Here is a 19,106-nt window from a genome sequence, read left to right as displayed (position 1 = left end):
TCTGCTTCCCCCCGGCCAGCCAGTCCCCTCTCTATCCCGCCCTGCGGGGTTTCGGCAAACTCTCTAGCCCTCCGCCACATCCCGGCTGGTTGTGCGCAAGGTGGTGGGGGCGTGGCTTTTCGATTAAGCGGCCCTCCCATCATTTTCTCACTTTGGCAGCTCGGAAATGTTCCTGGATCACAGCTGCTGTCTGTTCTTGCAGCTACGGAAGACTCGTCTGTCCTTTCGGTTGGGCTCAGTTTGTGGTTGGTTATCGTTAACCACGCTTCGGGGCCCTGATCGTACGCTGCAGGCAAACCCCACAGTGGGCATGACGCATCGCCGTGCGTGCCGGGGTCCCGGTGGCGGTGAGTGATGGCCAGTGCTTGCTGCGTGCTGGGTTGGTGTCCTGGGGCAGCCGTCACCGGACCGGGGGGCTTCCACGGCAGAAACCTGCCCCCTCACAGTCTGGAGGCCGGAAGTCTGACATCAGGCTGTCTGCAAGGCTGTGGTCTCCTCAGAGCCCCTGGGGGCGGGTCCTTCCACGCCCTCTCCAGCTGCCAGGGGTCCAGCCTTTCCTGGGCTTGTCCCCTCTGACCTCTGCCTCTGCTGTCACGGGACACTGTCCCCTGCGTGCTGTCTCCACGTGGCCTTCTTACGAGGACACCAGTGTGTGGGATCGGGGCCACCCTGCTACAGTAGGACGTCGTGTTCACTGAGTGCATTTGCAGTGACCCCATTTCCACATAAGCTTTGCTCCACGTCCTGACATCATTCAGATTCGCTTTCGGCACGCAGCGGGAAGCCGGGGGTAGCGTCTCGGCCAAGCCCTGGACCCTGGCTTCCTTTCCACTGCCTCCAGGTATTAGAGGTTGAAGTGGGTGTTCCATGGCCAGCAACAGGGTCTTCTCTTTCCCAGATCTGGGGGCGGTTTGAGGTCACATCCAGGGACGCGTGAATTGTCTTAAACTGACGTCGTTTTCTGCCAGATACCGTAAAGGCTCTCATTCCTGCTGGTGCTCGAGACGTTTCTGATCTGATTGTCCACTCTTTCCAAGTTTTCTACAAAAAAGTAAGACCAGACAAAAAAGCCCACAAAGGCAAGTAGCCTGCTCTAATCGGAAAGACTTGGTCTCTGTTATCCAAACAACGCTTGCCAAGCCCGGCCCCTGTCTTCGGCCTCATCTGCTTTGCCCCACCTTGAACGCCCTCTCCCCGCCACAGTCTTCGAATTCCCCAGATGTTCCTGGAAGCATGCCCTGCTCACACCGGCCCTGCCCTGACCTCCGTGGCTCTCCCTGTCCCTGCATCCCACGCCGCGTGTCCCGGTCCTTGGGGGTCTCGTCTGGGGGTACACGGTCTCGTCCCTCAGTCAGACCGCGAGTTTCTCTCCGTTCGGTCCCCATTACGAGAGTTTAGTTTATACCGTATACAAGTGAAGGGAGCTGGACATTTTGAAAACGCTTCTAACGAATACAGTCTGTGTGGGCGTAAACGTTCCATCAAAGTCCTTCTGAGGCCGGTATCACATGTTCTGCTGGAATGAGGAGGCGTTGGGGACACAAGTGGTGTCTCTCAAACACAGCGTCCCTTGTCAGCGCCTTTCGGTTAGGGTCGGCACTGGAGCCAGCGCGAAAAGCTGAAACTCCAGGGCTTCCAGTCTCCTGATGTACCTCTGGGCACCTACCGTCCATGACGTAGAAAAAACTAAGCACGAAACAACATACCAAGGACAGAATGGCGTCGTCAGTGCCGCCTTTCCGTAAAACTTGAGTAACGTCACCTGATTTCCCGCGTGAAGGCACAGTGCCCACGTCAGGGAAGGGTGGATCCGTGTCTGCCCACAGAGGCCAGGCCGCCGGGCCGGTGGGTGTCGGGTTCCAGAGTGGTAGGCACCGGTACCCACGTGGAGCGTGTGCCCACAGGACGGCAGAGTTGTCTGGGTGGTTCCGCGGACTCGTGTGGCCCATCGTTTCCTTTGTCCGGGTGAGAACAAGCACGGGAGGCAGGAGGGCCGAGGGGGGCCCGGGGCGCGCTCCCTTCCTTGTCGAGCTGTCGAGCCGACTCCCTTCCACGCTGGCTGTGGCACGTAACGGGCTCTCGCTGGCGGCGAGGGGCCGTCTGGCCCCGCGGCCAGTATTTTCATTTCAGTCTGACCATCTGTTTCCAGAAGGCCTGGGCTCTCTTTGAAAGCACTTCACTTCTGAAAGCGTGGCAACAGCTCGAGATCCCTGGGAGGTATGTTACTAATTTCAGCGATGATGATTCATCAAAGACTGAGAGATTTTTCCTCTTGTTCTGCACAGAGCCCACTCCCTGGCCACCCACCACCTAGATTCCCTGAGCCACCCACGGCCCCGCCTCCCAGCTTGGCAACAGGCCGGGGACAGCCATTGTATTCCTTGCCCAGTGACTTGTCCCGAGCGCCAGCGGTCAGCCCGAGATCCAGTACGTGGTCCCCGGCCGTCACGTTGGCGGTGAACAAAATATGTTTCCCGGACGCGGGCCTGAGTGTGCGGCACCGTTATTATCAGGGCGTGGGTGCATCTCCTGGCGTCTCAGGGCCTGGGCCTCCAGGAACCCCTGTGTCCATCATCAGGACCGCCCGGGAGAGCCCAGGCTGCTGATTATTCCTCCATCACCCAGGCGGCGAAGTCAGCGGTTCTTGGAACGGAGATCTCGGGATCCAGTGTTGCCTTGACAGTTTTTCTGCAGCGATATGAATCCTGTGCAGGCAGGGTGGCAAGTCCCCAGGTGGAAAACTGCTCCCAGGCTGAGCGCCGTCCGCCTGGCCGGGCCGGAGGGAGGAGACGTCAGAGTTTCCCTGGAGCCCGGTGTCTCTGCAGCGTGCGGGGTGCACGGCTCCGGCCGCCGCGGAGTGGGGCACCCAGGGGAGCCCTCTGAGACCCCGAGTTCCGGGGGCAGGAAGCCCCAGATGCCCCCGCGTCTGGCTGAGCTGCCTGCCCGGAGCTACAGCCGTGACTCGTTCTCTGCGCACCTCATTTTCCTGAGCACCTACCACGTGGCACGGCTTGTAAAGGGCACCCTGAGTAGATCCGTGAGCAGATTTGATTCTGCTCCCCCCCCCCCCCCCGCCAACGTGCAGCAAACGTTTTGAGAGTCGCTGTCCCTGTTTTCAAATCCCACCCCGAAAGCAGCCCAGGGCAGAGCCTGATGGTGCTGGCTCCCGCCTTCTCCACGGGGTGCCCCGCGTCACTGCGGATCGCAGTATTTGTCAATTTGTGCCATATGCACCGTGCCCGCCATACAAGCCCGGAGAAAGTCAGATGATTGGAAATTCCTGGGGCGCCTGGGGTTACATCTCCGACTTCAGTTTAGGTCATGATCTCAGGTTCGTGAGTTCGAACCCCATGTCAGGCTGTGTGCAGACGGCTCAGAGCCTGGAGCCTGCTTCAGATTCTATTTCTCTTTCTCTCTGTGCCCCTCCTCTGCTCACGCTCTGTCTCTCTCTCACTCTCTCTCTCTCAAAAATAAATAAATGTTAAAAAAGAGGAAAGAAAATTCCAGTAAGACCAAACCTTGAGTTTTATCATCTCACGATTTACTTTTTCAGAGATTCGGGCCCTTCATCTTCCATATTATATTTACTTTATGATGATCTGCTTTTTTGATCTTTTATTGCAGAAGCAGAAACTTTTCCAAGGAAGATACTAGATTACTGTATCAGATATTCAGGAATAATAATAATAATGTTTATTATGACGAGTAATATTTTGAGGCTGCACCAGGTAGAGCGGGTGTTATGCGTGTGTTAGCTCATTCATTTCTCAGGGTACCCCGTCAAGGCCAGATCGCCCCGCTCCACGAAGGAGAGAAGGGAGGTCAGGTACACTGCCTGATGCCACAGTGAGAGTTGATTCTGGTGATGCATTTCCCTCGCAAAAGCAGAGAGGAGCCCCCGGCTTGTGTTTCCTGTTTCTTCAGTGGCTTTGCCGAGTCCCAGGCAGTGCGCACACTCAGGCGTCGGGCTAACCCGGCGCCTCTCGGGCGCAGGGTCACGGGCACTCTGGCCCTGGTCGGTGTTTTAGTGCAGCACCATACAGGATATTGCAGTGAGTTGGTGAAAGAAAAAGTTCATTTCTTGCCCCAGTATCTGTCTGATGTCAGCGTTTCTGGTCAGAGCCTGGTTTTCTTCTCGATGATGGGTCCAGGCTCCACCAGCCCCAGGGCCAGGACAGCCCTCCACTCCCCTGGTAGGTGGAGACACTGAAGAAGGGGGCAGCCACTTCTTAAAGCACACCACTGCTCTTCTCCCATTGGCCAGAACCAGTCACGTGACCACGCTTGGCCCCAAGGGGCGCTGGGAAATGTAGTCCAGGCCGGGAGGCCCACCTTGCCCACCCTTGGCCCCAGAAGCATTTCTGTTCAAGATGATACTAAGGGGATTTGGCTCCACGTGTAGCTGATTCACATTAGATCTGTGGCATTACTTCAGAATAAACCTTGTAATTCTATGGAGTAATCTGTAGGCCTTATTAAAAATAACCTTTTTGAAAGAGGCCTACAAGTGATGAATCACTAAGTCTCCTCCTGAAATCATTATTATGCTATATGCTAACTAACTTGGATTTAAGTAAAATTTAAACATTTTTTTTTTAATTGTCACTGAGTTTTTCTCCTTAACGTTAGCAAACAGCCTGGGCAATTGCCCGCAATTATAAATAAGCGTCCGAAGTAGGTTCTGTGCTAAGACTGACAGAGGTACTAGAGAACTGTAAGTGATCAGTACAGACATTTGAGCAGTCCCCAGCTCCTCCCACAGGGGAGGGCGTCCGAACCAAGCAGCTAGAGGGAATAACATCCCGGCGCAGGGGGACCTCGATTTCCCGCTCCTGTTTGCTCACCCCGCCTTCTCCCTGCACTCAGCGCTACGCGTTTCCGACTTTCTGCGCCCACATCACCTTTCAACGAGATCGTTCACGATCTGCTTAGTGGGAAAGGAGTCCCGTGGGAATGATTTCTGTGTTCCCAGCTCTTCGAAGGACGTATTTGCTGATAACTTGGCTTGGCGGCGTGGCTGTTTGGTCTCATTCAAACTTTCAGTTGGAAAATCGTGAGAATGACAAATGCGATCACAATCAGATGTGGAAACGAACACAGTGGGGCACAGTGCACGACACAGGGTGTCTGCGACGCGTGGAGGGCCGTGTGGCGTCCCTACGGCCCCCAGGCGCTTTCTGTTCATTGACGGTAGTTCACGGCACAACTATGTGGTGTCACCCGGCAGTAAAATAGATCTCAAGACGTCAGTTTGTATTGGAGTATTTGTCACCGCTGGGTGGGCTTACACAATTACTCTAAATGAAACTAACGTATTGACTGTGTTTTCACTGTGAGCTATGGTCGCTGTTAAGCAGGACCCGTACATTTAGGAAAGTAAAAGGCTGTAGAAAACTATGAGAACAGGCAAATTTGCACATTTCTCCTTCAACACATCCATTCACCGTTTTGCACGCTGCTTCCTGGAAAGAAATGAGCCTGGCAAAAGCCTGCACGGCCGCCCAGAGAAGGAAGCCCGGAATGTTGTGATGTTTTAATAAGCTTCCCAAAGGAATGCGATGGGTTTAGCTTCGGTTTGGGGTTTGGGTTGTTGTTTTGACATCTCATGTCACGCAAACGTTTCTCAGGGCGTCTCTTGCCCTGTCTGGGTAGCGGAGGGGGCCCAGGCACGTGTGCTCGCCTGAGTGTCCGTGCTGGCCCAGCCTTTAAGAAAAATGCGCAGGACACTCAATTCTTCCATAACCAGCTTCTCAACGACTGATTACCCCCACCCTGTGCTCTTAAAGTTGTGCAAGGATCTCTTGAGATGTCTAGTCGCTAAGATAATGCGGGAGGCCAGGGGCGCTGGTCTGTCCAGGATGTGGGCGTGTGGGCCTGGTGACGGATGCTGGACATCAGGCCCACCGATGAGGGCCAGGTGCTTCCCGGACAAGCACAATTTCGGTGCTTTTAGGCCACAAATAGCCATTTGGTAGTTTCCAGGAACTGATTATGTGTCATATAAACATGAAACTTTGGAAAACATGCAAATTTACAGGAAAACTTACCAAATTGCTTTATCTTAATTAGAATTGACGTTGAAATAACCATTTTGTTTGGCCAAGTTCAGTCTGTGTGTGCTTTAATTCTCTTTTCTCCAAGTGATCTTCTTTTTTTTTTTAATGTTTAATTATTTATTTTGAGAGAGAGAGAGAGAATGAGCTCAAGCAAGAGGGGGAGGGGCAGAGAGAGAGAGAGAGAGGAAGAGACAAAGAATTCCAAGCCAGTTTCACACTGTCAACCCAGAGCCTGGTTCGGGGCTCCATCCCACAACTGTGAGATTGTGACCTTAACTGAATGAACCACGCAGCCGCCCCTCCCTAAGTGATTTTTCTTTTTTTTTTTCCTTAAGTTTATTTATTTATTCTGAGAAAGAGAGAAGGCACGAGTGGGGGAGGAACAGAGAGAGCAGGAGAGAGGGAGAGAGAGAGAACCCCCATCAGGCTCCCCTCTGTCAGTGGGGGGCTTGAACTCACGGACAATGAGATCATTACCTGAGCCGAGGTCGGACGCTTAACGGGTGGCTTAACTTAGCCACCCAGGCACCCCACCTAAGTGATTTTTCTTATGAATGAAAGAAGTCAACAATCAGATTATGGGAAGTTAAATGAATTTCCAAGTAGGAGAAAACACGCAGGATGAAAATGTACTGAGGCGTTTTTCCCAAACCTTCAAATCATCATCCACCCCAAACGACAAACAATATTTAAGTTTTAAAACCGGCTTATTCTTACATTGCTGTATTTTATGGCGCTTCCCATTCCTTCTCTAATTGGCATGCCTTTCGTAAGAGCCTCTCCAAAAGCTTTTCTCAAATGTTCCAGCTTTCTCAGTTAAGATGGAAATCACGTCTAATGTTTTTAATAATGGAGATTTTATTACCATCTGTATAATTTTTGGCACTTTTTCCCATAGAATAGATGCCTTTTGCATTTTGTTCGCATTTATGTTATGCAATGAGTTTGGTAAGAATACATAGTATACTACAAAACTCGAGATAAAAAATAACTCCCACAGATCCACGTAGATTGTGAAATACAGTTTGTTCTGGGGAGAGGACGGTGTGCTCGTCACCACCCGCTTAGTGAGGTCACGGGTGCCACGCTGCTGGACTAGTCCGTACGATGGCTTAGAAGACGGCGGTTTTAAAGTCTTTTGTTCTCAGGGCGCCTGGGTGGCTCAGTCGGTTGAGCATCCGACTTCGGCTCAGGTCATGATCTCACAGTTCGTGAGTTCGAGCTCAGAGCCCAGAGCCTGCTTCCGATTCTGTGTCTCCCTCTCTCTCTGCCCCTCCCCTGCCCATGCTCTGTCTCTCTCTCCGTCTCAAAAATAAATAAAACATTAAAAAAAAAAATTTTTTTTTAAAGTAAAGTCTTTCGTTCTCCGTAGAAGTTTGATTTCATTGGACGTGTCCCTGTTTCAATTCTTTGTTTCAAAAAGTCCGCACCCCAGAAGCCAGCCTGACGGATCCAGATAGCCTTTGATGGCACTGGACGTGCGTCGTCCTGTGTCCTGTCTGACGTGCCTCGTCCTGTGTCCTGTCTGACGTGCCTCCTGCTCCGGGCCGCACCTGCTCAGCCCAGACTCAGGTGACACTTCCTTGGGGCTTTGACATCTAAACTGGTTCGCGTCTGAACGTGAGCAGTGGTACTTCAAATAGAAGGCGACCTCAGCTGGGGCCTGACATCGGCCGGGTCTGTGCTGGGCTGTGTGGGAATGACTGAATCCCACCGTGGGGGGTAAGAAGTGCTGAGAGGGGTTTTCATTTGGGGCAGGGAGGATGGGGCAGAGCCTGGGTGGAGGTCGGCCTGGAGGTCACAGAGGCCTGGGGGGGGGGGGGGGATCGGGTGGGACACTCAGGGAGGGGATTTGAGTGGATTTTCAAGCAGGGAATGAGGCCGTATATACACCCACGTGAAGCCCCTTTCATTGCTGTGAAGGTTTCCTGTCCGCACACCTGCTCCCCCGGCAGACGGGACACCCAGTCCTCACCCAGTGCCCGGGCCGGGGGGTGTTCCCGCATCCTGGGTGCAAGGCGTACCCTGTCAATTGTGCCCCACTGGACCCGAGGGTCTCTCTTGGTGGGATGTCATCACCAGGGAGCCGGGGCGGGGTGCCCAGTGCCAGTGAACAGCCGGCTGGCCGCTGCAGGTGTGAGGACAAAACCCGTCCCGTAAACCATTATAGTGCAGAGTTACACTTCACTGCTTTCGTTTTTCTTTCTTTAAGTTTTTTCAATGTTTACTTATGTTTGAGAGACAGAGTGTGAGCAGGGGAGGGGCAGAGAGAGGGGGAGACACAGAATCCGAAGCAGGTTCCGGGCTCCGAGCTGTCAGCACAGATTCTGACGCGGGGCTCGAACCCACAAACCGTGAGATCATGACCTGAGCCAAAGTCAGAGGCCGAACTGACTGAGCCACGCAGGTGCCCCTCGAAGTGGTTTTATTTTGAGTTCATTAGAACTGAAAACCTTTTGCCTTTGAATTCTTTAAGATTTTTAAAAACTCTCTTTAGTTTTATTTCAAAACCGGCTAAACGCCAGGCTGCTTCCCTGCCCGGCTTGTTCATCCCGGGCTGGACTCACCCTCCCAGGCTCTGTGGGAGAACTTCGGTGTTTACCAATAACGCCCGGCCGGTCTTAGGAAGCCACCAGACCAGGACGGCCAGCAGCTCCACGTGTCCACGTGACGAGCCTCGCGTGGCTTTACAGAGACAGGCGCTGTGGATCCGCCGGCCACGCGGGCCACGCAGGGGCGCCTGGACGCCTTCCCCGCAGGAACTGTGCTCCTGGGCTTTGTGCTGTCCCACATGTGAACGGAGGGCAGTCTGTCTCGGCAGCAGGATGCTGTCCCCAAGGACAGCAGGAGTGCACCTGCCAGCTTGTCCGTGTCCTCTCCCCACGCACGTGGACCTACAGTTCGGAAAGAACCCGGAGTCAGGCGGCCCCGTCCAGTGGAGAGGGATCTCCGAAATGGACTCCGTGTCTGGGGCCACCCGGCGCCCAGCAGAGGGAGGGGACGCTTCCCACGCGGCTCCTGGCACTCCAGACACGCTGTCCCCCGGGCACGGAGGGGGGGCCATGTGTACAGAGGTGGCCCGTCCCTTCCTGCCACCCCTGCTGCCTCTGTCCCCTCGTTCCCTCCCGGAGAGAGGCAGCGGCAAGCCCCAAAGGTGCAGTTTGAGGGACGCCAGAGACGTGGGCGCTGTGATCCGGCACCCCGCGTGAGAGTGGGGTGGGGTGCCGCCGTGGGAGCTCCGCCACCCGCGGGGTCGGGGACAGGACAGACCAGAGCGACACAGGGCCTGGCTCACAACCCACATCCGGGAACCGCCCCGGGACTCAAGGGGCCAGACCATGCGCCTCCAACCCAGGGGCCAGCCCACCCCCCACCCCCCGCCGGGTGCCAGGAAGGAAGCGGCTTCACCTGCGATCCGTGAGAGTGTCCCCCGCCCCCTCTGTGTTCCCGTGAAAGGCGTCACAAGCAGCCACCGCTCCACACGCAGGGTGTTGGCCAGGCGACAGGTGCCAGGCACCGGCCACCCCTTTGCTGGGGCAGGGTCACTACCGCACTTTGACAATGTTGACACCGACTTCTGCTTCGTAACATCCTGGCTCTTTTCTTGGTATAAAGTTAGTAACTGTCTAAGCTTACGTCAGACACGCGAAACCCTTTTCTTCGCCGAAATTTATTAACTAGCACATGGGAGACCCGACACCAGAATGCAGAAGACTATCGAGAACGCTGGAATCCCTCCTCCATCCCACCACTCGCACCTAACTATTGAATATTTGGGGACATTCCGGAGCGCATGGTGAACGTGTCTGGCCCTGCACCACCAGCACGTGGTCTCTACAGTCTGGCAAACACGAGATGTTTTTATTTTCAGCGTCTTCGTTATGTGGAGAGATGAGCCCGGGGCCTCCTGTGTTGAAGTTTAGGTCTGTGATAGCTGGTGAGGCTACTTTAGGAAGTACCTTCGTTGGATTTTTAACTTCCTCAGATGGAAACCGTTACTCCATGGAGTGCTTTTTGCTTTGAGCACGCGTGCACACACACGCACACACACACGCACACACACACACACACTATTGTTTTCATTCCGAATATTTTCCCAGTTTGTCACTGGCCTTTTGGTGGTGTTTATGAATTGCTTACAAATTTTAGAATTTCTTATGTGGTTAAGTATTTTTCTTTCTGTTCCCATGGCTTTTAGACTCCTTCCTTCCCTCAACTGCAAACAGTGACGTCCTTGCTTATATTTTCCCTGATTTTGCATACGGAGTTGTGTGTTGGTGTGTGTGTGCGTTCGGCGCTAGACCATCGGGGAGGTACGTCGGGGTCTGGTGTCGGCTGGAGGTGGGCTGGCCTCCCCGTCACCGGAGGCTGGCTCCTCCCTCGTGTTTTCGGCTCTTGTGTCACAGGGGCCTGCTCTGGGCCTCGGTCCTGCCCCGTCGGCCCAGCACCCGCCACGTCGGTCCGTCCCTGTTGTAACTGCTGTACATTTACAACACAGCGTAGTGCCCCAGAGGGCAAATTCTCCCGGAATGCTTTTTATTTCCTCCAAATTTCTATGGTATTCATCGTTATTTCATATATAGTTTAGATAAATGTGTCATTTTAATTTTTTTAAGTTTATTTATTTATTTTGAGAGAGAGAGAATGAGGAGGCACACACAGAGAGAGAGAGAGAGAGAGAGACAGAGAGAGAGAGAGAGAGAGAGAGAGAGAGAGAGAGAGAATTCCAAGCAGGCCCCACACACTGACAGTGTGGAGCCCAACTCGGGGCTCAAACTCATGAACCCATGAGATCATGACATAAGCTGAAACCAAAAGTCGGATGCTTAACTGACTAAGCCCACCCAGACACCCCAAATTTGTCATTTTTATTTTGTTTTTTTTTTTTTATGTTTTTTAATTTCTTTTTGAGAAAGACACAGCAGGAACGGGGGAGGGGCAGAGAGAGAGAGAGAGGGAGACACAGAATCCCAAGCAGGCTCCAGGCTCCGAGCTGTCAGCACAGACCCGGACGCGGGGCTCGAACTCGTGAACCACGAGATCATGACCTGAGCTGAAGTCAGATGCTTAACCGAGTGAGCCACCCAGGTGCCCTCAAATCTGTCATTTTTAAATCCCTGAAGAAGCCCCTTATAATTTGGATTCAAACTAGGTTAAACGGCCGTTGGGTTGGAAAGAACGGGCGACACTCTGTGTCACTGGCTTGTCTTTCTGCTTACTCGGATGTGTCCGTGTCTCTGTCATGTCTTAAAATACTTTCTAAATACCCTTTAGTTGCCATTTTTCATATTTTATTCCCCTTCGAATGTTATCTGGCTTCCAGATAACAATGTTATCTGTTGCATTCACTTCCTTGCTGATTTTGATGTTTAAGAATGAATCGTCTCTCTTGTTTTGCATCCAAACCCTCTATTATTAAATCTAACGTATTTACTTTGGCATAGGTTCTCCGCATGCTGAATATACACGCAGCCAGCCTCCGAGTTACATTCTTAGTTCTAATTTCTGTTTCTGTGCTCATTGCACTTTCTAGAAGTTCTAGGGGAGTATTAAGTAATGACGGTAATTATGTGTGTCTTTGCAAGTGCTGTAGTTTTGGGGGGATTTTTTTGTTTTTGCTTTTGCAGATGGAATACAAGAAACAAAAGTTAAAGCATCGTCGTTGGCGACGTTCATTTCTGACTGTGGTGTCGCTGTCGAAATGCCTTCCTGTCGTGTAGGTTGACAGAAGGCAGCTGAGACCATATCAAGTGACCCTTTTGTCCTCTCATCCACAAGGCGGGGGAGCCTGTACTAAACCCCCCCAGGACCTGCCTGTGCACAGTGCTGTCCCCCAGGGCTTTGGAGCCTTTCCTGTGAGTCTGGCTTGGGGCAGAGGCCAGGTGAACCACGGTGGTGTCCCTGGGAGTTAGCCCAGCACAGAGCAAAGGCGTCGAGTCATTTAATGTACAAAGCACAGAACCTCAGGCTGCGTAGCATGTGACGTGTTCTCAGATCATCCTGTCGCTGGGCACCTCTTCCCCACGTCTATATATGACTTCCTGAACTTTCTTCCAAGGGATAACTGTCTAACCAACTCTTGGATCCTGAGATTTAGGACCCCAAAGTGAGAAAAGTTTAAAAATCGCTGCTGTGAATCCCGTCATTCTGGGTGCGTTGTTAAGCGGTCCAAGTACAAACCAGACTTCTCTCCCAGGATGGCAGAATTTCAGAATAAGCAGCATCTCTCGCCCAGCAGCTGTGTGGGACGAACCAAAGATGCTTTTCAAGGAAAGAGCACCAACTCGGTGCTGGGGAGACGTGTGGTTTCCAAGGGGATGTCTCCCCGGGGACGTTTTACCAGTCCTTCCTTTCCCGAATCACAGTGGAGGATTGATGTCACCCCAGAGGGTGACATAAATTCCTGCATCTAGACAGCAGCCCACGAGGCTCGTTTCATGTTGTCTGTACAGCTGCCACATGGGTGGCCGGGTAGGTCTTCCCAGGAGAGCGTGTCCGCCGAGGGCCGAGGGCACCTGGGAGCTCTCGCCTGGGGAAGCGTGGCCTCGGAAAGACCCGCAGGCGGGCAGGTCTGGAGGGACGGCCCGGAGCAGAGCTCAGGAAGGCCTCGCAGACCACCCAGAGCAGGTGCAGCCGTCGGAAGGGAGGTCCTGCCGTCCCCAAGCCACACAGGCCCTTCCACAGGAAGGGACACCACAAACTCGGAGACGAGACGCAGAAAGGGAGAGGAACCTGCAGGCAGCCCCATGGCCAAGGCCACAACACCCACGGACTCCTGTTCTGACACCTGCAGAGAAGGGATGTCACTGCTGGGGCAGGGAGAGGCGCCCCGATTGAGACCAGCCTCTGCTTCTCAGGTGGCGCTTCTGGGACCTGTGGGTGGAGGGTTGTTCCGGAGAGACCCACTCTGAGAGAGAGGAGCTCTGTGCGATCACGTATTTCGGGTAAACTTGTGTTTATCTTACAGACTTTCCTGGCTGTTTTTTTTTTTCTTCCAATGAATTCCTTTGTTAGTAAACCCAGAATGTAATATTTTTGCATACATTTACTAAAGTCAGTTTAATCTTTTCAATACACTTTGAACATACGGTATTTGATAAACGAAACTGGCTCACTCAGTTGTCCAAAATCATAAAACCAGGAAGATGCAGAATTTACCGTGAAACCCAGATTTTCTGATTTGAAGTATGTTCTTTGCCCACAACCACTTTTCACTTGCTTGCTTGTTTTCTAGTCTCTTGAATTTTACCGAAAACCCTAGGCAGCCCCTATCAGAGAAGGCTTGAGGTCTGTGCTGTGGCCACCGGCGACACAGATACTTGTGACAGTCAGACTCTCCCTCCAGGCTGCAGGTTGGCTGGAGTTTCTGAAGTCTGATGTGTTTCAGAGACACGGAAATGAATTCAGCCCCAAAACGGAAGAGTCAATTACTATTGACTCTGGATTCAATTTCCCTTTAATGTGGTCCTCTTAAGTTCAGACATCCTTAACTAGGGGTTCTATGGATGGGTCTCAGGAATTCTGGACATTCTAGGACACCTTCCAGGTGGATGTGTACCCGTGTGGTTTTCTGGGAAGGAGATGCCATGATTTCATCATATTCCCAAGGATTTCTGTCCCGGAAAGTTGTTGTGTGCGACCTAGTTCCCTTTGGTGTTTACCGAGAGCAGGGAACAGTAGCTATGGGGAGACTCTTAAACCAGCAGGCGGGGGCTCCCTGGGCAACAGGGGTCTGTCCTCCAGCCCCCCAGACTCGAGAGGTGACCCTGCCTTGGACTCCCAGGAGGCATTCCTGTGCTGGTGTGGATGCTGCATCGCGGGTTAATTCTGCTTCTGGAGTATGCTCCTGTCCCAGATGGGTTGGTTTTTAGATTTAGATGCAGGAGGGGTACCTGGGGGGCTCAGTCAGTTACAGGTCATGATCTCATGGTCCGTGAGTTCGGGCCCCGCGTCAGGCTCTGTGCTGACAGCTCAGAGGCTGGAGCCTGTTTCAGATTCTGTGTCTCCCTCTCTCCCTCTGCCCCTCCCCCACTCAAGTTCGTTCTCTCCCCCCCCCCCAAAATAAACATTAAAAAGAAAAAAAAAGGGGCGCCTGGGTGGCGCAGTCGGTTAAGCGTCCGACTTCAGCCAGGTCACGATCTCGCGGTCCGTGAGTTCGAGCCCCGCGTCAGGCTCTGGGCTGATGGCTCGGAGCCTGGAGCCTGTTTCCGATTCTGTGTCTCCCTCTCTCTCTGCCCCTCCCCCGTTCATGCTCTGTCTCTCTCTGTCCCAAAAATAAATAAACGTTGAAAAAAAAAATTTTAAAAAGAAAAAAAAGATGCAGGAAATAGGTATCTCTTGGCCATTATTTTAGCAGAGCCTGGGGAAGTTTACGTTTGTCATAGATGGCCTAAAAGAAGTTAACCCCTGTGCTCTACTGGTCTGGGAACTTCTGGGCGTTCCCTGGGGGCACCGAGGGTTTCCTTCGAGCCGACTGGCCAGCCCAGGCGGGCCGGGAGTGTGTCCCATGCCTTCACACACCCCAGGCTCAGTCCAGAGATCTGTGCGTGTGTGAGCGGCCCTGTCAGCCCCTCCGAAGCACTCTGTTCCAAGCTGGTTTCCTGGTCAAAAATCACCTTCCTGGATGATTAGTTCTGTTCACACGTTGACATTGCTCCGTGGTTAATGAGTCCAAGTGGACGCACTTTCGTTAAATTGGAGCCTGGGGAAACGGACCAAAACTAGTCATCTTTTCCTCAGTTCCCCTTTGGGGGTTTGCTCATCTTTATACACTTTTCCTTTTGGTTTTTGAGTCACATGGATCTTCCTGCGACAGACAGCGTCCTTGGTAATCATTCACGCCCAAGGCCACGTACGGAAAACGTACCGGGGTTCTGGGGAGAGGGGCCCATGCAGTGCGCATCGGGGCGGTGCTGCTGGCAGGGGGGCGAGGACCCAGCGGGACGGGAGCACGGTGCTCCAATCCGCCTTGGAAAGAACATCAGGGGGCGCCTGGGTGGCTCGGTCGGTTGAGCGGCCAGCTTCAGCCAGGTCACGATCCCGCGGTCCGTGAGTTCGAGCCCCGCGTCGGGCTCTGGGCCGACGGCTCGGAGCCTGGAGCCTGCTTCGGATTCGGTGTCTCCCTCTCTCTCTGCCCCTCCCCCGTTCATGCTCTGTCTCTCTCTGTCTCAAAAACAAATGAACGTTGAAAAAAAAGTCTTAAGAAAGAACATCACGTTCTCCACAATGGACGTGGCTGGAGTCAATCCAGTGCAGGAGGAAGGAAGCAAAAAAGGTGTTTGTGGAGGAGCATTAAGAAGGCCTTTTATTCATTAATTCATCCGACCCATTCTGGAAGCTCCCGACTCTAGACTAGCAAGGCCCTTCGGTTTACGTTTATCATCTGTTACACGAAGAGCCTTTCTCTTGGGAGTCACTGACACGTGAGGGATAAACCGTGTGGCCCAGTCGGCCGCCTGCGGTGTGAGGAACCTGGGTCCTCGGCAGCCCCTCAGTGCCTCTCCTGGGCTGGCTGTGTGACCTTGCACCAGCCCTTGGCTTCTCTGGGCCTGGGTGGGTGCAGGGGTGAGGCTGGGAGGCAGCCTCACCCTGTCCCTCCACCTCCAGTGAGAGGGACCCCCTGCCGGGAGGCCTGGGGGCCCAGAAGGGAGCAGGACCCCTATTCCCCAGAGGCTTGTGAGATTCCAGACAGGGTCGGGCAATGCCAAGAACTGCCGAGACTGGCCACAAGCGAGGACGCGGGGCAGGCAGGCGGTAGAGGGCGGCCCAGAGAGCGCCCTGGTCGCCACCCAGGCTCTGCCTCACGTGAGACCCCCGAGTCATCCAGAAACAGAACCACCCACCGCATCTGGAGGCAGCGTCTCTGGCACCAGCATCAGAACCGCCGGGGCAGGGGGACTGTGGCGGCCTGGGTTCCTCCATCCGCAGGCGAAGGCGGGCAGGACTTCGAGGGAGGGCGGGAGACCCGGGGGTGCGGAGCCCCCGGGCGCTCGCGCTGGGCGGGCGGGTCCTCAGGCTCATGCGAGGGTCCGTCTGGAGATGCCAGGGAACAGCCTGGGAACACTTCCAAGGAGAATGTTCTGGAAATGACGCTGACGTAGGCTCCGCCCAGCGTAGTACAATGGTGAGAAGGAAGGTGGCCTTAGCGACTGTGACAGGCGGTGACGAGGCCTTAGCCGCACGCGCCCTGATGAAACCACACACGGTTACACACCCCCGGCACCTGGCAGATGAATTGCCGAATTCTAGGCTGGATTCGTGTGAAAACCTCTCCGTTCTTTATCTCTACCCCAAGTATCCAGTCACATGTCTCTCGAGAGGTAGTTATGAGAACCGCACGGTAGTGTTACACCAGGACAAGGAAACGCCGCTCCTGGCGATGTCCCTGCCTGGCATTCTGGCCACAGGAGCTCCCAGGTGACGTCTCCCGAAGGAGTCCGAGGTGAGGCAGGAACCATTTGGAATCCCGTGTCCTCGAAAAGAGTGCAGAGGATGCCACCCCAGAGAATACTCCATGGGGGCCCCGCTCCACCAGGCCCCGCCCACGCTGGTTCTCCCGAGCGGGCTGATCTGGGGCTGGGCTCCCAGGGATAGTTCACCGGCTGGTGGCACCAACCGCTGATGGAAGTCTGAACCGCCTGGGGCTGGCTGTCGTCTCCCGCAAGGTGACAGCACAGCTGGGAAACAGAGCTGGCCTCAGGCCTGCTGGGGAGCGCTCGGAGGGGCCACGACGTTCCGAGGGACTATATTTACCTTGCAGCGTATACGCCTGGGAGGCCAAGCAGGCTCAGCGACGCCCTTCTGGACGGGCAGCGGGGCCAGTCGTCCCTCAGCAGGTGGTCGAGCACTTCATCAGCAGGTGCTCCTGTCACAGGCCCAGACTTGCCCGGGCCAGACTTAGGACTTTGAAGCTTTTGTAAGGGTCCCCTGTGAAGGGTTCACCTGCCGTCACTGCTCAGATTCGTTTTAGCATTACAATAAAATTGGCCACTGGCGAGCACATCTTTGTTGTTTAAGATGTTACATTGTAGCACACGAAGTGTGGCTTCTAGTGAGATTATCGTAGAACATTGGCTTTCCTTTCCTCTTGTTAACGTTGGAGATTTATTTCAGGAGCAGGGTCCGCCCTCTCCTGCTTTATCCCGGAGTCTTTGGCTGCCCACTCTGTCCCCCGCTGTATAGCCTTTAAGTGGGCAACTCAATACAAGCCCCTTGATGACTCATGAAATTGATCAGCTTTGAAAGCATTTTTACGGCCCACACACGGACAGCCCAGATACGAAAAGGGGACCGTGTGTCCTAAAGCCACCACCTCGTCCTTGTCACTCGGGCCAGTTAAAACACGAGCTGGCTGCTCAGAGCCACTTGGGAAGTTGGCCTCACCTTGATCGGGTGACCCCGAGAACGTGCCAAACTTTCCCGGGTGGAAAGTCCCGGAATCTTGTTTCCGCCTCTCTAGACTGTGTCATTTGTACGTGAGAAAAATGCCCGTGTTTCTAGTGTCGGAAGGAGAACTCCGACAACAGAAAGGAAATAGTCAAAACACTTCACGTTGAAGAATACAGGTGAGCTAGACAATGAAAAGGCAGCCGTCAAAGGGGGGAAAAATCATCAAGGAATTTGTCAACTCTTGTTTTCATCTGCTTCAGAAGCTCTTTAAAATTGGCGATGAGCTGGGAAAAGAAGGGATGTGTAGGGCGGCCGGCAAGTACGTCACGTGATCAGGCGGACCGCCGAACAAAAGTTGCGTGTAGGTGCGGGCACTTGGCGGGGTGAGCTGGCGGGCCCTCCCGTCGGGCTCCCTGCCGGCTGCGGGATCGGGCGCGGCCGTCCCGTCCCACCGGGGCCTCTGACTCGGAGAAGGTCGCCCTTCTCCCTCCGTACGAGATGCACGCACCTACGAGGAGGACAGAGTTGCTCAGATGGCTTGTTCCTGGGTCAAGCCAGTGTGGTACATTTGAGCCAAAAGTGCTGGAAAAAGTCGGTAATTTAGCATGGTGTTTACTGAACGCGTGTCTTCTGCTGTCACTTGCACGGTATTTTAGCGACACGGGAAATTTCTCGGAAAAATAAATCCCTAAACTCCTTTCAAAATCAGGTTTCCTATGTTACCGGTTACCGTTTGTAAGGCCCATGACTGCTTTTCACTCGCTGGGCCCTGAGCACCTGTCGTGTGTGTGTGTGCGTGTGTGTGTGTGTGTGTGTGTGTGTGTGTGTGTGTGCGCGCATGTGTGTTGGCTCACAGGGAAGCTGCTGGCAGGGTCGTGGAGAGGCGTTGCCTTGACTGGGTGTCGGAATTCCATCCCAGGTCAGGTTTGCCCCGATGGAAGGTCACACCTGGTGGCCAGCTTGCTCTCTCTCACGTCCCCTGGGGCAGCGTGTGCCCTTTGAGGACCGCAGCCAAGGGAGATGACGCCCTCGCTGGCCCTGCCTCCTCAGGGGAGGCCTGGTGACTCCGTCCTTCCTCCTGGTCTCTGACCGTGCTCGCTGCCCCCCTAAACGGGACAGACGATAGCTCAGAAACCCTGTGGGGTCTTTATGCTGTCGCCAGCTCCTGGCCTCACGGCTGATTGTTTGCAGCCACTTTCACAACCAGAGAGGCACAGGCTGTCTCAAAGCTGCCCGGCCTTCTGGGAATGCAGCAGTCCTCAGGCCTGACACAGAAGCTCACATCTGCGCAGACTCGTGAAAATTCGCGGCGCTCTTACTTGGGGAAAGCACTGGTCCAACTTCCCGGGTAACGATCGTTTGGAAGGTGTGAGGGGCGGTAGGCTCCGTGTGTCCGTCTGTGGGAAGGGGTGGCCAGAACTTAGCAGTGGGTCCGTTGGCTCAGTGATGGCAGCTCCCAGGACCGCACTAGATCATTCCGTACACACCACACACCCAGGGTTTGGTGCGATTGCAGCCACGCTGGCGAGACCTCACCCTGACACACACATCCTTGGGGCCCACAGACAGACGTGGACCTAACCCAAGTATTTTTGAGTGGGGCTCAGCCTTGGGCGAGATCCGAGGATACGTGCAAATGTCAGTGGGATTCGCACGCATGTT

General features: G+C 54.1%; 1 protein-coding gene across 4 annotated transcripts in view; it reads left to right on the top strand.

Moving 5' to 3' along the window:
- RPS6KA2 (ribosomal protein S6 kinase A2) overlaps nt 1–19,106 on the top strand; it is a 355,183-nt gene that overhangs the window by 226,201 nt on the left and 109,876 nt on the right. The window contains exon 1 of one of the 4 annotated variants that reach the window (XM_047859636.1): nt 7,610–7,628. The exons of the other annotated variants lie outside the window; for them this stretch is intronic. The gene's annotated coding sequence lies outside the window, so the exon portion shown is untranslated. Of the gene's footprint in view, nt 1–7,609; nt 7,629–19,106 lie in introns of those variants that run through there. 4 annotated transcript variants of the gene reach the window in all.

This window comes from Prionailurus viverrinus, chromosome B2, assembly GCF_022837055.1.
Source record: "Prionailurus viverrinus isolate Anna chromosome B2, UM_Priviv_1.0, whole genome shotgun sequence".
Lineage (NCBI taxonomy): Eukaryota > Metazoa > Chordata > Mammalia > Carnivora > Felidae > Prionailurus > Prionailurus viverrinus.
Note: the sequence above shows the minus strand (reverse complement) of the source record. Positions and strands in the feature narration are given on the sequence as shown.